Source organism: Melanotaenia boesemani, chromosome 4 (genome assembly GCF_017639745.1).
Source record: "Melanotaenia boesemani isolate fMelBoe1 chromosome 4, fMelBoe1.pri, whole genome shotgun sequence".
NCBI lineage: Eukaryota > Metazoa > Chordata > Actinopteri > Atheriniformes > Melanotaeniidae > Melanotaenia > Melanotaenia boesemani.
This window is the reverse complement of record NC_055685.1, coordinates 26,437,836-26,457,468: the sequence shown is the minus strand read 5'-3', so window position 1 is coordinate 26,457,468 and position 19,633 is coordinate 26,437,836. Positions and strand designations below refer to the sequence as shown.

Sequence of the window (19,633 nt, the reverse complement as noted above, 5' to 3'; positions counted from 1 at the left end):
TTTAATGAACATAGATGAAGTTTCAGTGGATTAATAACTGCTACAGCTAGAATTAATGACACCAACAATCAGCCACAACATTATAGAATGTTAGAAGAATTATAGAAAGCTGAACGTTACAGAGAAGTTAAATGTTTTACACTGTCTGTGGTTTAATGAGTAGGACAGGTCAGTATTTTTCTTTTGTTACAGGTTATTTATTTTTGTGTTAATGTGTGTGTGTATGTGTGCATGCATGCTTGTGTGTGTGTGTGTGTGTAAATAAATGGGTTGATGTGAGGGGTTTCAGCTTTGGCACTTCAGACACTCGCATCCATCGGCAGTAAATACACTTCAGTACCTTGGACAGCTACAATTTCCTCACAAAGAGAAAGTGGGTGCAGTCATTCATAACCTGCATTGACACTCCATTAACTTCTCCTTACCTGTACATAAACCACTACTCAAACAGAGCCATTTAAACCACCCTTAACTTGATCTGTGCCTTGTATGATATACTGCAACTACAAAACCAGTGGTTTTTGTAACTCAAAACATGTCTGAGTCAGAGAGATGTCGACTTTAATTGCCATGTTGTTATCAAATGACAGCATTCGCTGAAAACTGCAGGAGGTTTGCACGAGATTTGACCGAGCAGATGCACAGTGGATTAAAACTGTAGATGAAGTGCTAATATTCTGAATTACTGTGCATGCCACAGTAAATCTAATCCTGTTTAAACTGGACTCGAGCTTGACAAACTCATCAAAGGACTGAAGCTAAAACAGCTGCTGGGTGCAGATATGCAATTTAAATAACATATTAAAGTAGTAAATGTACTGAAAATAAAAGATAATGAGATCATAACTACCCATCACCTAACTGATTGGTTTTATCTTAATAGACATTAACACTAACTCAGGTGTCCCCGTTTTATATTTTTTTTATAGATTTATATTTACAACACTCGTCTGTTGAAATCAAAGTTATAATACTGGATAATTGGAAATGATTAACTGTCCCACATTTAGTTTTTATGTCTGTTAGATGTGCCCAAAATATGTAAAAAAGTTGGATTATTTTTCTTCAGATACTCATCTAACAATAATCTCTCAGTTAAGAACACTTCACCAGCATGGAGCATTTTCAGACACACCAGAACATGTTTCCATTACAGTTTTTCATAAAATAAAAGGTGATATTTCTAAAACTTCAAAGTACAATTAAGAAAACAAAGTACAATTGCGATTTGCAGGTGTTTCATTGAATGGTATTTGGAGCATAAGCCTTGTAAAACTCTGCATTTCACAGTTGTTCACCATCAAGGTTGGCGGTTATATTTGTCTCCATAATTATTTGTAAAAAGATTTCCGTCTCCTCCTCCATCCATACATACTATGGATTCTTCACTTAAAAATGAAGTAGTCGCATGAACCTCTTCACCACATCCGGCGATGTGTAAATGCAAAAAAAGTGTTTCCATTTCACTTCTGCGATTTACTTCTATATCGACACCTCTATCACATCTGACTTGATTTTATTTGACAAGTTCTATGTCTACTTGTTTTGTGTTAGTGCGGCCAGTAAGATTTTTTTTTGGCAACTGCAACAAAATGAATTGTAAACACTGTAATTTCTGAATTTATTCAAGTATTTATCACTAATACAGTGAAAATAAGAGGAAATGTGAATATTTGCTTTGCAAGGAGATTTCAGTGTGAGCCCCTAAGTTTTCTGCTTACGCTCCTAAAAATTTAAGTTAGGAGCCACTGTGCTCCTCATAAAAAAAGTTAGTCTGGAGCCCTGATGTCCATCACGGAGACACAGCTGAACAAACTGAATCTACCATCATTGTAGTAATTTCTGAGTCGTATTATGAATTAAAATGGATCCAATACTCTTTGTAGGTTTTATTAACGTCAACATTTTATCTGAGATCTGAACTACAGTAATTGTAATACTCTGCTTTGCGTCAAACGGTTCACGCCTCCATGTCGTCCATTAATTTATGATAATGGCCACCTCGTCGGGCATTATCCCTTACATATCAGTACCTGGGGGAAGGTACCAGTTTTGCCTCCAATGAAATGCTCTTCCATATCCCTTCCCAGTAAATATAAATCAATGTGTGCTTCTAATTAGCTCACATCCCGCCCTGAACACGGCCAACCCAGCTTTATATGGTCAAAGCAAAGCAGAACATGAATATCGTTGCATTTGAAGAAGGTGCTGTTCAAAGAGGAAATCATGGCAACAAACAAAAAAAAGAAGAAAAAAACTTTTCTGACACAGAAATTGATGTGGAGTGGAGGTAAAGTGGAAGTAGAGTCAGTGCAAATGATCTGGGTCATTATTTTTTAGTTAGAAGCTATAATGGCAAAATTATCCCTAACCTCCCCACAGTAAAAAATCCTTTAAAAATTCCTGGATCCAGATGGTGATCCAGATCACCCTCAAAATCTAATCACTTGTTCCTTTGTTCCATTTCTGGCATTTCCTGAAAATTTATTCAAAATGACCTTAGCTTTGGCGGAGCTAATAGAGGGAAAAAAAAAAAAAAAAAAAAAAAAAAAAAAAAAACAGTGGTCGGACCTCAAGTGGAGGCAAAAAATAAAAAATGAAAACAAAGACTTGCCTCCCACTGAGTGTGTTTGCAACCAGAGGAGGAAGAGCACACCCGAGCTCACACCGCTGGATCATAAAATGAAGGGAGACACTGACTTGGCAGATACTATAGATGAACCCAGTAAAAGTCTGTTACATATTTTATGTCACGGCTGTGTAAACTATTTTATACACATGTAGTGAAAACATCAGGCTGATGTGCTGTATCCTTCATTTCTTCCACAGTAGGAGGCAAGAGGTGGTGAGGACAAGGAGGCCCCGACCTGACGAGGGAGATGTTGCAGAGCTCCGGCTGTCCCCAGCACAAGTATGTCCGGTGGAAGTGACCGGGTTCAGATCAAAGCTTTACTCTAAACAAAGGGACACCATCAGCGCCATTAACGTCATCGCTGATGAACAAAAAAACCTTAGAGCTATGACGTGTAACACAGTGACGGTTATGTGTGACAAATCTAATCCATTAAAACCTCTTAAAAAATTAACCTTTGCCTTGTTGTCATCTCAAATGAAGGATCACGGATCCGTGCTCCCATGTAAAGCCTTCCTGTCGGGGAGGGGGCTGTGGGTCACAGTCCTCATACTGGGTGGGGGCAGGCCATGGGTGAGACCGTTTGCTTCCCATCTTAGCAAATGCTTGTGTCAATCAGTGGTGTAGGCTACAACCATGATGATAAATTTATCTGTTAGTTGCCACACAGACCGGCTCTTTTCTCTGCTCCAGGGTTTGAGATTTGAGTTGTTTTATATATTTTTTTATAATGAGAGATGTTTATATAATAGTTACGGCTCACTACAAGCCGAAGTACAGACATCATAAACATTCAAACCAGCAATGTTAACTTGGATCTACAACTGATGTTTGGTATGAAGTGAAATTAAATGTATGAGAGGAGTATTATGCATTCTGACTGCAATTCACCACCTGCATCGTTGATTTTCCCTGTCTCCAAAATGTCTTTACACATGGGTCAGAGTTTACATACAGGTGCACACATTTTCCTGTCACGTTTGTTTTTATAGGTCACAACATCGGCGTGGAGAGTGGCATACATACGCCACTTTCAGGCCCCGTTTTGTGTGTACGCCACACTTATAAATGAGACCCCTGGTCAGTTTATAGAAGGGATTTTAATTGTCAAAAAAAGTATTTTTTCTCCTCTTTATAATCTTTAATATTACATGTTCATTTTGAAAACTTAATGGGCAAAACAGACATAACTGAATTCATGTTATGATTAAATGTGATTTGTTCAGTCTGACAACCAAAATATCAAACTGTTGTAAATTTGTAAACGATATTCTGCATCTTTTATGTTGTAAATGTGAATTAAAGTTAAGATGCAACCTAGTAGACCTGGCAGAAGTGGAAAGATGAGCAGAGACTGTTAAATCAAGCGCTCTTTTTTTCAGAACTACACTGTCACAGGAAAACAGCCACAGTCGTTCCAAACTTGTGAGTTTCTAACCTCCACCCCAAATGCCTTGGTAACGGAGCCACAAACAGACAGCAGAAAACAAATCAACCAGAGAATGAGGTATTACAAGGCCTGAAAAGCTCAGAACAGTGGAAGCTCTGAAATGAGCTCAGCTGGCAGTTTGTCAACATGGGAACCAAAGCTTTTCCAAACTGGCCCCTTTCTTTCTTTTTCTCTGTCTTTTGGAACACCTCTGCTCTTTTCCAGGAATAAAAGAATGAAGTCATTTTCCCAGAGTTGCTAATTGGAGGTTTATGTCAACAGCCATGGTAATGGCGATGGGTAAAGGTCAGGGGTACAGGAAAGGTACCATAAAACACATTAAATCAAAGTGAGGTTACAAAAAATTGATCATTTCTGATGAACATTATCACTGTGACGTGGTCATCAAATGAAAACAGTGAACAACAAAACCATGAACACTGACATTGCACACCGATTTAAGCATTGCATTTGGCTTAGTTTTGATTAAATAAGGAACACAATGTTATGTTATGTGTTTATAATCTGAGGACCAGGATTGTTTGTGATGTACTGGTAAAATCTTACGACCTTAAAAGGAGTGCTATCGATTTTTCACATGACAACAATTACATAACACATCTTCATTTCCAAAACAACTAAATGTTAGCCATTATAGCTTTGTGTCTACATTTAAAAAAAAAAAAAACACACACACACACACACACACACACAATCAGGCGTGAGGCTGCCTTACAACATAGTTCTGATCTCATAATGCTGTGCACCACACAGGCCGAGAAGCGTGTGGCAAGCTGACACTGCGCGAGTGTGTTATCAAAGCAGTAACGGGACCTCTTTCACCTCCCCACCTGCAGATAGATCAATAGAGCTGCCCTTATTGAGTGTCCACTGCAGCAGCTCCCTGAGGGAAAATGACCGTCTAAGAATGAGACAGGCAACTCGTCTGTGTGTGTAGTGTGCTTTCTACACATTTCTGAGCCATCTTGAAGCAAAATGGATGCAAAAAAATCTCAAACATTTTGTGACAACCTAACCAGCCACAGCCCTTCTTACACATCGCTAAATAAATAAATAAATAAAAATAAAAATTCTTTGACTAACAGTGGATAAGCCACTGAACATGCATTTCATTATTCTGACCAGGAGATAAAGAAAAACTGAAAATTCAAGTTTAATATCTTTACCAGCTTTACCATTTTACTTAAAATGAGTACTAAAAAGAAAAACTAACACGATTTCAAGTTTGAACTTCAGAGGAACATAAAGTGCAGGAAACCCTTGCAGCAAGGGAGAGTAGGGATGTTCAGATACCCTTTTTTTCATACCTGATACAGATTACGATACCTGGGGTTTAGGTATTTAACCAATACCAAGTACCGATTCGATACCTGTGTTATTTTATTAAGAGGTCTATTAAATTTATAATTTAAATAAATTATATTCATTATAGACTGATGTATGATATTGTTACATTCAATGGCCCAGCATAGGTTAAACTATAAAACATTTATCAGATAAATCATAGTAAATTAATTAATCATGATTAATTTTGTGAAACCATTTGTGAAAATGCCTAAAATATGCCCATCTCAACTGTATTGTATCAACAGAAAGAGCCAATGCTAACAAATATTAAACGTTAACTAACCTTTACTTGGGTTTTCCTTCACTTTTCTACAATATATCATCACTTGTAATAAGAAGTCTAGACAACAAAAAAAAGGTATCATTTGTGCCTCCCTTTTCCTGACCAGAGCCCCTGCCTAGCCCCCCATCAAAACATTTCTAGACCCAGCCTTGCATAACTTAAGTATAAACCCGTTTTACCACCTGCCAACTACTTTGTTAAAGAAGGGTCCTACTCTGCATTACATCTCAGAACCTGTTCATAATTTCTTTCACTACACTAATGGCCCCTAAATGATCAGACCTGTGCCTCCAACATCTCCACAGCAACAATGATTTATACCAAAGACATAACCTTGTTTTGTTTAGTCTGTTTCACACTCACTAGACATCTGAACCTGATCTATCGTCATACATGGCATAGCTGTCTTATGACTAGTAGATTTTAAAGCTGTCACTAGCAAGCCACATTAATACTGAAGAGTAATATAAAAGCAAATATCTAAATGAAATAGGCTGCTTCACATGAGACTGATAATTGTTTGCTATTGCTAGTGTGTCCAATAACAATACTCTCGGTTAAATATGAATAGAATGAATGAATAGAATAGAATGCCTTTTATTGTCATTATACACATGTACAACGAGATTAAGCCATCCCCAGTGTCAGTGCAGAGAGAGCAGTATAGAAATAAATAATAAATAAAAGATCTAAGGTATAAAATATTTACAGAAATAAAACAGATGTGCACACTCTAGTTATTTGCAGATATAAGTATGATGTCTATGTCTGAAAAAAAAATATATTGCACGTTCAAAGTATTATTGCACGGATCATGATATGTTGTACATGTCATGTGACAGAATGTATTGCACATATGTTGTTAGTGTCCAGCGTATTTCAGATTTGAAGTCCTACAGGAGTTCAGGGCAGTTATTGCTTTTGGAAAGAAACTGTTTTTGAGTCTGTTTGTTTTAGTCCTGATGCACCTGTAGCGCCTCCCAGAAGGCAGCAGGGCAAACAGATCAGAGCCAGGGTGGGAGCTGTCATTTATGATGTTTCTGGCTCTGCTGAGGCAGCGGGAGGTGTAAATGTCCGTCAGGGAGGGGAGAGGGCAGCCAATGATCTTCTGTGCTGTCTTTACCACTCTCTGTAGCCTCTCCTTGTCTGCTACAGTGCAGCTGCCGTACCATACTGTGATGCAGTATGTCAGCAGGCTCTCAATGGATGAGCGGTAGAAGGTCAGCAGCAGGTTGGAGTTCAGTTGGTGCCTCCTGAGGACTCTCAGGAAGTGTAGCCGCTGCTGAGCCTTCTTGGTGATTGACGTGATGTTCTCTGACCAGGAGATGTCGGCCGAGATGATGACGCCAAGAAACCTGATGGTGTGGACCCTCTCCACACACTCGCCATTTATGTAGAGGGGGGCTGGGTCTGTGCTGAACCTCCTGAAGTCGATGATGATCTCCCTGGTTTTCTTGGTGTTGAGAGCGAGGTTGTTCTCAGAACACCAAGCAGCCAGCTTCAGGATCTCCTCCCTGTAGGCAGCCTCATCACCCCCGGAGATGAGTCCGACCACTGTAGTGTCGTCAGCGAACTTGACGATGAGGTTGTCATTGTGGGCCGGCCTGCAGTCATGGGTGTAGAGGCAGTACAGGAGGGGACTCAGCACACAGCCCTGTGGGGAGCCGATGCTCAGCGTGCTGGTGGAGGAGAGGTGGGGACCTAGTCTCACAGTCTGGGGTCGGTCTGTTAGGAAGTCCTTTATCCAGGCACATGTGAGAGGGGGGAGGCCAACAGTGTCCAGTTTTGTGCATAATCTGTCCGGGATTATTGTGTTGAACGCAGAACTGTAATCCACAAAGAGCATCCGGACGTAGCTCTGCTGCTGCTCCAGGTGGTTCAGCGCAGAGTGAAGAGCTACAGCTATGGCGTCCTCAGTGGATCTGTTCGCGCGGTATGCGAACTGGTGGGAGTCGAAGTCTGGGGGGAGATGGTCCTTGATGTGCTGAAGAACAAGTCTCTCAAAGCACTTCATGATTACCGGAGTGAGGGCCACCGGTCGGTAATCGTTCAGGCTGGTGATGGGAGATTTCTTCGGCACCGGGACAATTGTGGAGGATTTGAGGCAGTGTGGGATGACTGCCTGAGCCAGGGAGAGGTTGAAGATCCTGGTAAGGGTGGGGGCGAGCTGGTGGGCGCACGCTCTGAGCACCTTGCCAGGTACTCCGTCTGGGCCAGTAGCCTTCTTGGTGTTCACCGCCAGGAGCACCCGTCTGACATCGTGCTCCTGGATGGTGAGTGGGGTGGTGCGGGAGCCAGATGGGGGTGTCGGTGTGGGTGGGGGTGGGGGCATGGTTGGAGCAGATGCATGCTGCTGAGAGTCGAACCGGGCAAAGAAGCAGTTTAGCTCCTCTGCCAGTGTTGCGCTCTGATCTGCTGTCGACACATCACAACCTCTGAAGTTAGTGATGTCCTGTATGCCCCGCCACACCTCCCGAGTGTTGTTGCTGGACAGGTGGGACTCTATGCGCATCCTGTGGTCCGCCTTGGCTCTTTTTATGCCTCTTTTCAGGTCAGCACGAGCAGCACTATACAGTGCTCTGTCCCCTGACCTGAAGGCAGCGTCCCGGGCTCTGAGGAGTGCGCGGACCTGGCTGGTCATCCAGGGTTTCTGGTTAGGGAAAGCCCTGATGGTTTTGTCCACAGTCACATTCCCGATACAGAACTGAATATAGTCCAGTACCGTTCCTGTGAGTGTCTCCAGCTCCTGTTGTTCAAAGATGTCCCAGTCTGTCTGTTGGAAACAGTCTTGGAGTTTGGCGAGGGCATCTTCAGGCCAGGTTGTTACAGTTTTTGTGGTGGGCCTGTTCCTACGTCTGAGGGGGGTGTAGGCTGGGGGAAGCAGGAGGGAAAGATGGTCTGACTGTCCGAGGTGGGGGAGGGGTACGGCCCTGTATGCATGCTTGATGTTAGTGTAGACATGATCCAGGGTGTTCTCCCCCCTTGTAGCACACTTAACATGCTGGTAGAACTTCGGTAGTACAGTTGAGATAAACCACAAATCGCTAGTTACCTCCTCCTCAGATGAAGATATGCACATTGGTACAGAGCTGTGGAGGAAACTTTTTTTTTTCTTTCTTTAAATGAGTGTGGGTGCTGAACCCTCTCACCGGGTTAAAAAAATTAATACAATTAATTAATTAATTAATTAGTTACTTCCATTAACGTGTTATTTTTGACAGCCTTAATTTTTAATTATTTTGTTAACATCAAAACCAAGATTGCCTCTATTCAGTCATTAACTGCTTAGATATGTTCAAGTTCCTGGAGACGGATGGGTAGATGGATAGATATATTTATCCAATTAATCTTATTAATGGAAAATAAGCCTCAGTTGAAGCAAAGACAAAGTCTTCATATTCTCTGTTGTTATTGCAGAATTAGTTTGTTAAAGTTAACAGCTATGAGCCAGGCCACAGTGAAGACAATCTTCAAGAGAAAGGAGCCACAGATCGAGACATTTTATATTACCAGGACTCATCACTAATAATACCCACTTTCCAGGCAGTAGCACTACATAAAACTTATGGATACATTCATGAATTTTGATCCAATCAATGCCTCATCATGGCATTAACAATTCAAACATACAGCACTGTGGAATAAATTGCTGGTGGTGTTTGGGTCCTAAATTATCCTCTAGATACAAAAGTTTGGCAATTTTATGAGAAAAAAATAAAAGGCCAGTCAAAATGAAAACTGAAAAAATAATAATAAATATGATGAAATACAGCACAACTACAATGTGAAATTACAAATTCTTACAGAGTAGATCAGAAACGTTTCCCTGGGACTGCTATTGGTCAGCAGAATAAAAAATAAATTATTACTTATCTGGAGTTCCTCCGAGACATACATCTAATCCTGAAGCTGACCAAACACTGAATGGTCTGTCATATAGATACAGAATGAACTTAGTTGATTATTTGGATGCATTTTGTGGTTGGCAAACATTGCTATGGTACATTACCACCATCAGCAGGAATGGAGACGAATGTAATTATAAATTCATTTGTATTAATGGAAATGTTTTTAAGCACTCAGCTAATGGCAAACAGCCATTAAAGTTAAAAAAAAAAAAAAAAAAAAAAAAGAATAAATGCTGGAAAATATTCCAAACAAATGTTCATGTTGCCCATATTTGTTGAATGCAAATGGATGAATGTTTGCTAGTAGCGTTAACAACAAGAAATGCATCTGATGACTTGCGTTGGCATTTTGCTCCCCCCCGTTGACCAAAAATCAATTAATGCTGACAACACTGCACTTCCCCTCCAGTGGCAAAGGTCGTCTGGAGCGTAACCCGCCACAGAGAATGACATTTCACACACTGAAGGTACAAAGTGCTAACAGTCCTGCTGTGATGTTAGCAGACCCTATATGGGGAGGATAAAGCTAAAGAGAAGAGGGGCACTGGCACCGACCGGACTAACAGACTAAAATTAAGATTAATAGTAAAAGACTGGACCTCTACAACTAAGCAGAACTTCCTTATAGGTTTACAAAGACTTCTTAGTATCAAAAATATAAGATGGTAGAACCATCGGTTTGTGGGATGGAACAGAGACGGGGGAAAAAAAAAAAAGCAGAACTAAGACATTAGAAGTATGAGGTTGGTGGGGGTAGAAAAAAAAAGAAAAACGTTTTGAGTTATTTGCCAACATATATATTTTAACCAATACTAAAGCCTACATATTTCCCATTTGTTCTATAAAGAACTAGTAACAAAAACCTTGGACCTGCATATGTAAGACCTGCATGAGTGCCTATGATGGGATTGTGAGTTTACTCTGCTTAACTTGGCAAGCATGCCGACTGAAGCCACTTGTTTCAAAAGCATTTAATGAAGTATTGTGACTGACTTAAAAGCCATCTGTCTGGCTGCCCTTGGCTTTCTATCAGCGTTTCTATGGCTGAAGGAAAACTACCCATGTTTCCATAATAGTGTTGCTAACATGGGCTATTGATCCAAGGTCAAACACACATATATACACTGGATGAAACCCGGCTACCTCAGTCAAAACACCATTAAAAAAAAGGGGTAGGCCAGTTAGAGAACAGTCAGTTGTGCACACTCAAGTTGTAAATTTTTGGTACAAAATATAAACAGTTAACAATTCACACAGGAAGCTCATATGTTCACATCTCAGCTCCAACTATGACCAGGACTCTGCATCATTGGGACTGGGGTTTGGTACTTATAAGCACCACTGGTCCTGACAAAGCCAGTGATCAGTAAGATGACCTAACGATGTAACAAAAACAAGAACACAAACACAAAGTAGGTTCGTGATGATCTTGCAAAATCTGGCTTTTCATTTTGTTTGGCCTCAGAAAGACACAGCAAAGACAATTTTTCACAGCAGACATTCTTTTTAAATGTCTCCAATCCCCTACATAAGTGTATATCAAGTCATCAGTGTCTTATTTACAGATTTTCTAATACTTTATCAAAACGTTAGACATCAGCCATCAATGTGACCTACATACATAAAGCAACGAAAAGTGAATGGAGCTCACTCTTACAGTGATAAAGCCTTTATACCCCTAAAGGCAGCTTCATGTACAGTGTGTGCCCTCTCCTATGCGTGCCCATAACTGATTTTTCCATGATGCTGAGCCAATTTGTGGCTTCATAAATATGATTATTAATTCAAACAGAGCATCAAGTTTTTGTGCTCACAGATTGAGCTGTTCGATTCCTGACCACAGCCTGGTAACAAACCACAAAAACACTTCATTCTAAATGCCCACATTTTATTTTTTCAACCTTTTTTGTTTCCATGTTTTCAGTCACACAGAAGAGCCGTGTTTTGATGAATAAAACTCAAGTCTTTGGGAAGACTCAAAGCTAAACCATTATTGTGGTTACTGTTTGATATTATTGTTCTAACCTTTACAGCTTCACTTTCTCAAAACTAATTTCCTTCAAACATAATAGAAATCCTTACATAAGACAATCATGCATAGGAATGTGGCTAATTGTGTGCTAAAGTTAAATAATATAAAGGAGAAATTTTCTACACATGATGCCATCTCTGAGAACATCTTTAAGAGTTTTAAGGATGATTATTATTTATTTACTAACTTTCAACTTTGTCAAAGCAGCTGCAACTCATTTCGTTATTTCCCTCTGAGAACCTCCTTCGTCCTTTGTTCTTTCCTTCTCCACATGTGCTCACACTGAGTAGAAGTCAATCTCACAAAAAACAAACACAGAAGGGAACTTGATGTTCAGCCTCAGGAAACAGTTCAGCCCTCTGGAGCAGATCCAACTTTCCTTGCAAGCTGCTTACATTGTACATCTGCAAACATCCTGCAAATTTGCTTTTTATGCATGCTCATTGAAACATTTAGAGATGTCAGAGTAGTCACCAATTTTGGATGATTAGAATAATCGACATGATGTTATAAAAGGCATGCAAGGGCTTATTAAGGGTTAATAAGGGAGGGAAAACTGTAGCAGGTTTATAACAATAACAAAGTGTTCAATATTCTGGTGTTTTTAGACTTCGAATTCACAAAAAAATGCGACACGAGAGAGTGATCACCTTCAGTCTAACAGCAAAATGAGAGAAAGTCAGAATATGCACACTGGTCCAGTTTCACCTCCCCACTGACAAAGCCTTATTAAATGCCAAATCAGCCCGGAACCAATGTTATTCTCCCTATTCCTTGCCCCACAAAACAATAATTATACTTTCTTCTTCTTTTCTTCAAGAAATTGACTCAGCTTTTACCAAAATATGTCCACTGTTCATTCTTGGCTCACATGCATGAGTGTGTGGCTTTGGATGTTTGCGTTGCTGTGGTTGTGTGCAATGACATCATAAGGGTCACGGGGGGGAAGAGAGCTGGAAGAGGAAAATGTTTGGAGTTGAGTGGAAACAAGACAGAGCCCTGTCTTTTTAATAACCAAGCAAAACATTCCCATCTAAGAGAACCAGTAGGTGCTGGCTTCACTCAGTCTTACTACTGTTTCCCTTCCATCGATAAACTGACACTACCACACACATTAGTGTTAAACACAACATAAAGAGGACCCAACGAATGGCACCTGTTAACATTTAGCAGTGTTTTTTACATGGTCGCAGTCAAACAGAATGTGACTGCATCCCACAAGGTCTGCAACTCCACTGCAAAGACAAACATCTCTAGTAAAAATTGAGCTTAAACTAATTTCCTCTTAATAAATAAAGACGATCCTTGGTAAAACAAAAAAAAAAAAACCTTATTTATGTTTATCATTGGGGATACCAAAGATTCAGAGGTGAGGCTTAAAGGGTCCAGATACACCAATTATGCACTACATCTGGGATTCTCAAAGTCCGGACTCCGGTCTGGATCCGGTCTGGACCCGGTCTGGACCCAGCCCAACTTGTGTTTTGAATTACAAAACGCGTTTTGGATATTCTAAAATTAAACTAAATTTTTTTAAAACATGCATTTAAATAAAAAAATGTATACAAAAAACAAACATTGTATGATTTCATCTAGGAAAACACTTTGCTTGTAGTTGCTGTCATCCAGTGGACGACTGAGTAGATGATGTAAAAGCTTTAACCAGACTCAAAAATAAGGCCAAATATTTGACAAACCTCTTTAGTCTCATTACACACACATACACACAAAATCCCACATTTTTCTTTTCCTTGAGAAAAAAAAAAAAAAAGTTGTCCTTAATCCCTCCTAATGATGATCATATTGAAGTGTGAGGTTTCCAATGCTTTTGTCTGCCCATCTCACCAACATGACACTTGAGGCCTAAAAGTTCGTGTTATTCTCATCTGTATTCGGCCACTGCTACCGCGTCCGTCTTCGTCAGTCGTCCAGTTTGCTGTCTCGTTTGTTAATGAGCCTTGTTGAATTCCAACTGGTGTCAAAACTTTGTGTCTGCTACACAACATGAAAATAAAGAAGATCTGAATTATTTTGTCTGAACCAAAACTAAACAGATGCTGGTCATTATTAACGAACTAGGCAAATATTTTCTGTTTCAGATGGAGTCCTTTCTTTTAAATGGGATTAATAGGAAGGCCTGTGCAATCCAGGGGGCATTTTTACAGTTTGAGAGATTAACATTAACTTTATCTACATATTCCCTTTTTTGTTCATTTAGCTGTAAACTTTTAGAAAATCAGGATTTTAATCATACCTGAATTTGTGCTTGTGTAGTGTGTGGGTCTCAATACAGTACTGCATATGCTTCCTATGCAGCACTTCCCAAAAAAACAGTAAGCAAAAACTGCTGTTTCCTTACCCCCTCCTTCCAGTGAACTCTGGGATTGTGGCAGAGGACTTTGATAAGGGTCCTCTTTGGGAGAAAAGAATGTGGGATGAGCGTGAGTCATACACACAACACCATGCACACCGAGAAAAGAAATGTGTGGGAAGTGATCAGTAGAGTGTTACCACTCACCAAACACCAAATTTGTGGGTCACAAAGAAACAAGCAAAAATAAAGAAAAAAAATTCGTACAGGGTGATCAATACGAGATGAATCATTCCAGGAATCATCCCATGTAGCCGCTCAATGTTTAGGAAAAAAGCTCAGAACTACAATCACAAAAACTAAGGCTGTGTAAAAATAGTCAACGGCTTAAACTGTACGATACAAGGCCTGACCTGCCAGGCTGACTCTTACTTTGCTGTGTATTGATTATGTGTTTCTGTCTATCAGTTCCACTGCACAAACATAACATAGCAGATCTGGAGCATTTAAGCTGAATGTGTTTTAAATACTGTGCCATTTAAAAGAAAAAAAAGGAACGAAAAAAACATTTTTTTCCTTTTTTTTTTTTTTTTAATAAAACATATTCTTAACAATAAACAAACAGGTACAGATAAAACCTCACAAAGAAGGAAAATAAGCATTCTGAGAATGAACAAACAAATATAATTATATGGGGTTTCTGCAATATCGGAAAGCTGCAAGAAGCAAGCAGGCTTTAACCGGAGCCAGAGCTGAACGGTCCGCTTGTTAAGACCTCTTTAGGTCTATTTAAAGAGCTGGCACATCTGCCCCCTGTTTGCCTTTCCAGGGTTGTAAAACCTGGAAAGTAATTGTAGGATGCGCTGTGGTGGAGATGGAAGACAGTTTTTTATGAAATGCAGACAGACTGTTTGCACCGGTGGCAGCAAATGAGCAGCAATGGGCATAACACTGAAACTTGTAGAAGAGTTCTTCTTTGCCACTTACTGCCTAGCCAAGGTCATAATAAGACAATCAAAGCTGCATTATGGATTTTCTTTAACTATGTCAGTATTCCCAAATTAAATGAGACAGAAATTTGGCAACTCTGATATTAGACATAAATCAATTATGTGTTAGCAAAATTATATTTTAATCTTTTTAGTTTTCACCATTTCCAACCACTAAACTCTAATTTAAAAGATGAAAGATCACATGGTTTTGAATTCTCTCATGTTTAGCCCCCATAATTGTTACGTCATAAAACCCAATACATAGATTTACAGCAGGGGAACTCTTACACGACAAGCTGGCAAGCAGCTGTCGGGAAAAAATGGAGCATCAGTGAGCGTAATGTAACCGTTAGCATTGTCAGACTGAGTTTAAGGGGTTTTTTTTAGCTGATTTAATGTGGTTAATTGGTACTGGGTTTGTCGGGAAGAAAGCTCACTGATTGGTTGTTCAGTGCAGTGAATGAAGGCATGAGAAGGAGGCAAAAAAAAATGCTACTGGACAGCACTGAAAGGAAAGGCCACATACGCTGCTATGTTTATTTATTGATCATTATTTACATTATGATTTTAAAGCCTTGTTATTGAAGTGTGGTAGATTTTCTTACCCCTCTTTCCACCGAGTGTGTGTACGCCATGTTACGGCTGCACCACGGCCACCGCTGCTATTCGTGCCCATTTTAGTCAATGGTTTGATTCCCACCGGGTGCGCCGCAGCCTGTCAGAAGCATTCCAAAGGCGCCTTGTCGCGCTCACCACTAAATATATGCGCAATTTAGTCTATTTTTGACAAAGCACACTCCCAGAATGTGTCAAACTCTGCAGTTCAGATAGGGGCAGACAGGAAATCAGACGGGAGCTGTGTAATCTTTCTAAATAAAAGCCCTCGTGCAGATCTGTGCTGCTGAACCATGTAAACATTATGTCTTTAAGCGGTTAGGGGGTCTCTGCTCCCCCTCCCCCATCAATGCACAACGACATATTTATCCTGGAAGTGGAGAATCACAAGATTCTCCAATTCTCCTGTGATTTCATGATCTTGGGCATCCTGCTAGCGGACTGCACTGAACTCGCGGGCGTTCCACACCTGACACGCTCCCGGTGTGGATTGACGAGCCACTGATGTTAGAACAACACCGAGGCACTCAAAGGTGCTTTCTACCAACAACTACTTCAGCATTTATATTGCATCCATTCTCTGCTCTGAGCTCTTCCTAACCAGTAAAAATCAGTATATTGTCTGTCTTTAATTTGCTTCCGCTGATGACACATTCTTGGGTTTCTTGGCTAATTCAGCCAGTTCAAAATAGCTAGTGTGTTGATATCCAGTTGCTGGCATGTGACACAGTGCCATAAAGCGAAAAGCTGTGGTAAAGTGATGGTCTGGGATGGAGAAAAAAAAATAAAATAATGTTTGGAAATGCAGTGTCTCTGCCTCGATACACTGCAGGCAATGATGGCTCCAGGAATGCACATAATAATTAATATCAGTGTGCCATCAAAACAAGTCAGACACAGTTATAAGGTTGGAAAGTTATGTAGTCTTACTTTAATCTGAGTTGTCTTCCAGTTTCATTAATAATGGACATACCACCATCCTGTCTACACTGGTCAAATCAAATAAGACTTTTATCTCTGAGAATGAAACTTTTCTTTTTTTCCTGGTTAGAACTTCTCAGTAAATGATCAATATGGTCTTCATTGCCAAATGTTGACAATTTTGTTTTCTTATTCTCAAAATGAAAAATAAAAACATTAACAAAAATGAGCATCATGGCAACGTGATCATGCTCATCGATGTGAAGCACAAATGCACCGAGCTGCATGTTAAACGGTGAGTTGGCTACTTGACATAACTGACCTACAAACCATGCGAGAGAGATACGTTTCTTCATCAGAAACATCTCGTTTCCCTCTCCCTTTAATCCCCTCTAAAAGGATTAATTATGCTTTCAAATTGAATTCTTGGGAAAGGGGGTGGAGCTCTTTTGCGTCAGTTGGCTCCAGCTGCCATGTGCAGTCCATGTTTTAACTTGTGCTGTCTGACCCAAATCAGGTGATTCTACCATAATAAACCACAAGTGTTTTAAGGCTTTCTAGGCTCTTACTGATTGTTCCAATCAGTATGAACAAAAAAATGCATAGGAAATTTAAAAAGATGGAATTGCCAAATATATAGAATGATGAAGGGATTGTAAACATTTTACAGGAAGCATTTTGTAGCATTTAAATTGTTGGCTGAATAAGCTCAGGTTTCACAACAGAAGAAACAAAAGAAGCAAAAATCATCTATATTATTGGTTCTTCATAAAACTGCATAGAAGAGCAATGGACTCATGGTCACACTGAAAACATTACTTTCCTATAAAAGGACTGCCAACCATCATATGATCAACACTTCTGAGCCCTCATACCCTCCCCCCAAAGACTTTTCTTCTCCTCCTCTTTCCTTCAAGTATCACGCAGCCTCCATGTGCAAACACACACACTACATACACATTTAGTCAATACATCTTAGCTGGCATTTTTGCCTCCTAATCCACTAAATCACACCACAAATCAGCCACGGTCAGGGCTGACTCAGTTTTAAAAGACACTAACATAGGAGAGAAAACACACACACACACCAGTGAGGAAAGTAAAGCAAGGCTGAGAATGTCATGTGACTAACAGTAATTCTGTCCTGACAGTAATTCTGTCAAGACCACCTTCCTCTTCACAACCACACACAGTCTCTCTCCCTTTATTTCATCCCCACGTTCTCCTGCCAGTGGAAAACAAGGACTGAGCATCACGCTTCACTATGAAGCCATTAAGATAAGAGAAAGTTTATTAGCATCGTTCAGTGAGCCGATGATCTCTGTGTTCCTTTAGCAGGATTCCCTCATGTGGAAGTGGCAGATGAAATATGGATCTTATGACTTTGCCAGCTTGTTGTGCAGAGAAATGAGTGACTATCATTTTATCCAAGTTGGACAAAGCAACAAATATGTAAAACTATTAATAGGTTTATGAGGTCCGAGTATGAGCTTCAGCCACCAAAATGACCTTGTTCAAAATGTTTTGACAGAAGTGTTTGACACATTTGTTGCTGAGAAGTACGTTTATGTGAGAGGGGGTTATTTAAGGAGAAACCATGAATTTCTGGAGATAACTAGCTTGTGAGACCTTTACCAGTCAAAGCTACAGATAGCCATAATCTACATAAGAGGATTATTTCAAAGCTCTGTCCTGCTGACATTTGTCTCCACTTTAGTCCATCTTGAATATTTCTGTGCTTTGACATGGAAATGTTCAGACATTTTTAAGAGAACATGGATTTTGCTTTAATGCCACAAACAGCTCAAGAATCTATTTCATCTTGTCAAATATGAAGTATGTTGGATGAATTGGAACAAAAGCTTGCAGTTGATCTTATTCCTTTTCCTTTTTGGTTGGGATACAGTTGACATTTGGGGTTTTGTACTTGTATGTTGACATGATTATGTTTACTTTAGTGCAATATCCAACATATTTTGTGATTTTCAATGGGCTCAGCTGGATTGCGGAAATTGACAAGCATTAGCATGCCAAGAGAGCTTTAATTCAGCACATTTAGATTATTTCAAGACTAAATTAGGCACATCTTGCATTACATATTGATTTGAATTAACTGACAAATCACTGTCATTGACTAACTGCACCTACTGTATTTTGTGCCCTTTCTGCAAGTTAGATTCAGTTTAACTGTGGACCACCAGGCCGAGGGTGGGGTTGGGGGGGTGTACCAACATGCTTTTTTTCCTGCAATTAATGTGTCTAAGCTCAAAGTTGAAACACATACACACATCAAAAGGATTGTGTCAAATCCCAGGCTTGAGGGAAGGTAAAGACTTCATCAACTGCCTCATTATTTGACAGTTATCCACAGGATAGTCTTAGTCTAAAAACACTGTAATCCTCTCTGCTAGCCAAGTAATGATAGGCATGGATGGTACTGGTTGCCATAGAAACAGGAGATGATAATGAAGCGTTTCAGCGTAAAGCTATCTATAGCATGTCTGTGTTTATATATGCGTGTGGGTGGAGGGGGCTGAGCCAATATTTCTTCCAAAGAAGCATTGCACCTGTGTGTGGGTTGCAGGCAACACAGAACGCCATGATGACCGGTGTGTGCAAGTGCATTTTTATCCTGAGTGACAACGGAAACAAACCTCTCAAAACTCTCAACACACACAAAACACATGCACTTATAAAGCATACATATTCTAATACACATTTCTGCATTAACGGACCTCATCTGGCATGCTTTTGTTTGTCAGTCTGCAAGGTAACTGAAGGAGCTTTAAAACACAGCACTTGCACAATGAGTTCTTAAAGCGGTGGCAACTAGTAACGTGTTAATGCATCAGTAGACAGTTTCCCTGAGCTCGGAAACTATTAGATGCATTAAACCAAACATGACTTCCTTGTAAACTTATTTAATCTTCTTCATATTTCATGAGACTGCTAAGCCTTCTCTCTACCTCCCTCCATCTACCTCTTCCATCCATTGGCATATATTTGACATGAAAGCACTGCTGAACCTCCACTCACTAGGGCTGTTGAATTTAATCATTTCTACGCTGCATCGAGATGCGGACATGGACAATTCTGCGTGGATGCGGCAACTAAACATAAATCGTGTAATGTATATATTCTG

The 19,633-nt window shown here is 40.0% G+C and overlaps 1 protein-coding gene across 3 annotated transcripts in view; it reads right to left on the bottom strand.

Moving 5' to 3' along the window:
- Positions 1–19,633, bottom strand: part of LOC121637815 (cytoplasmic phosphatidylinositol transfer protein 1-like) — a 72,546-nt gene that overhangs the window by 42,167 nt on the left and 10,746 nt on the right. The window lies entirely within an intron of this gene.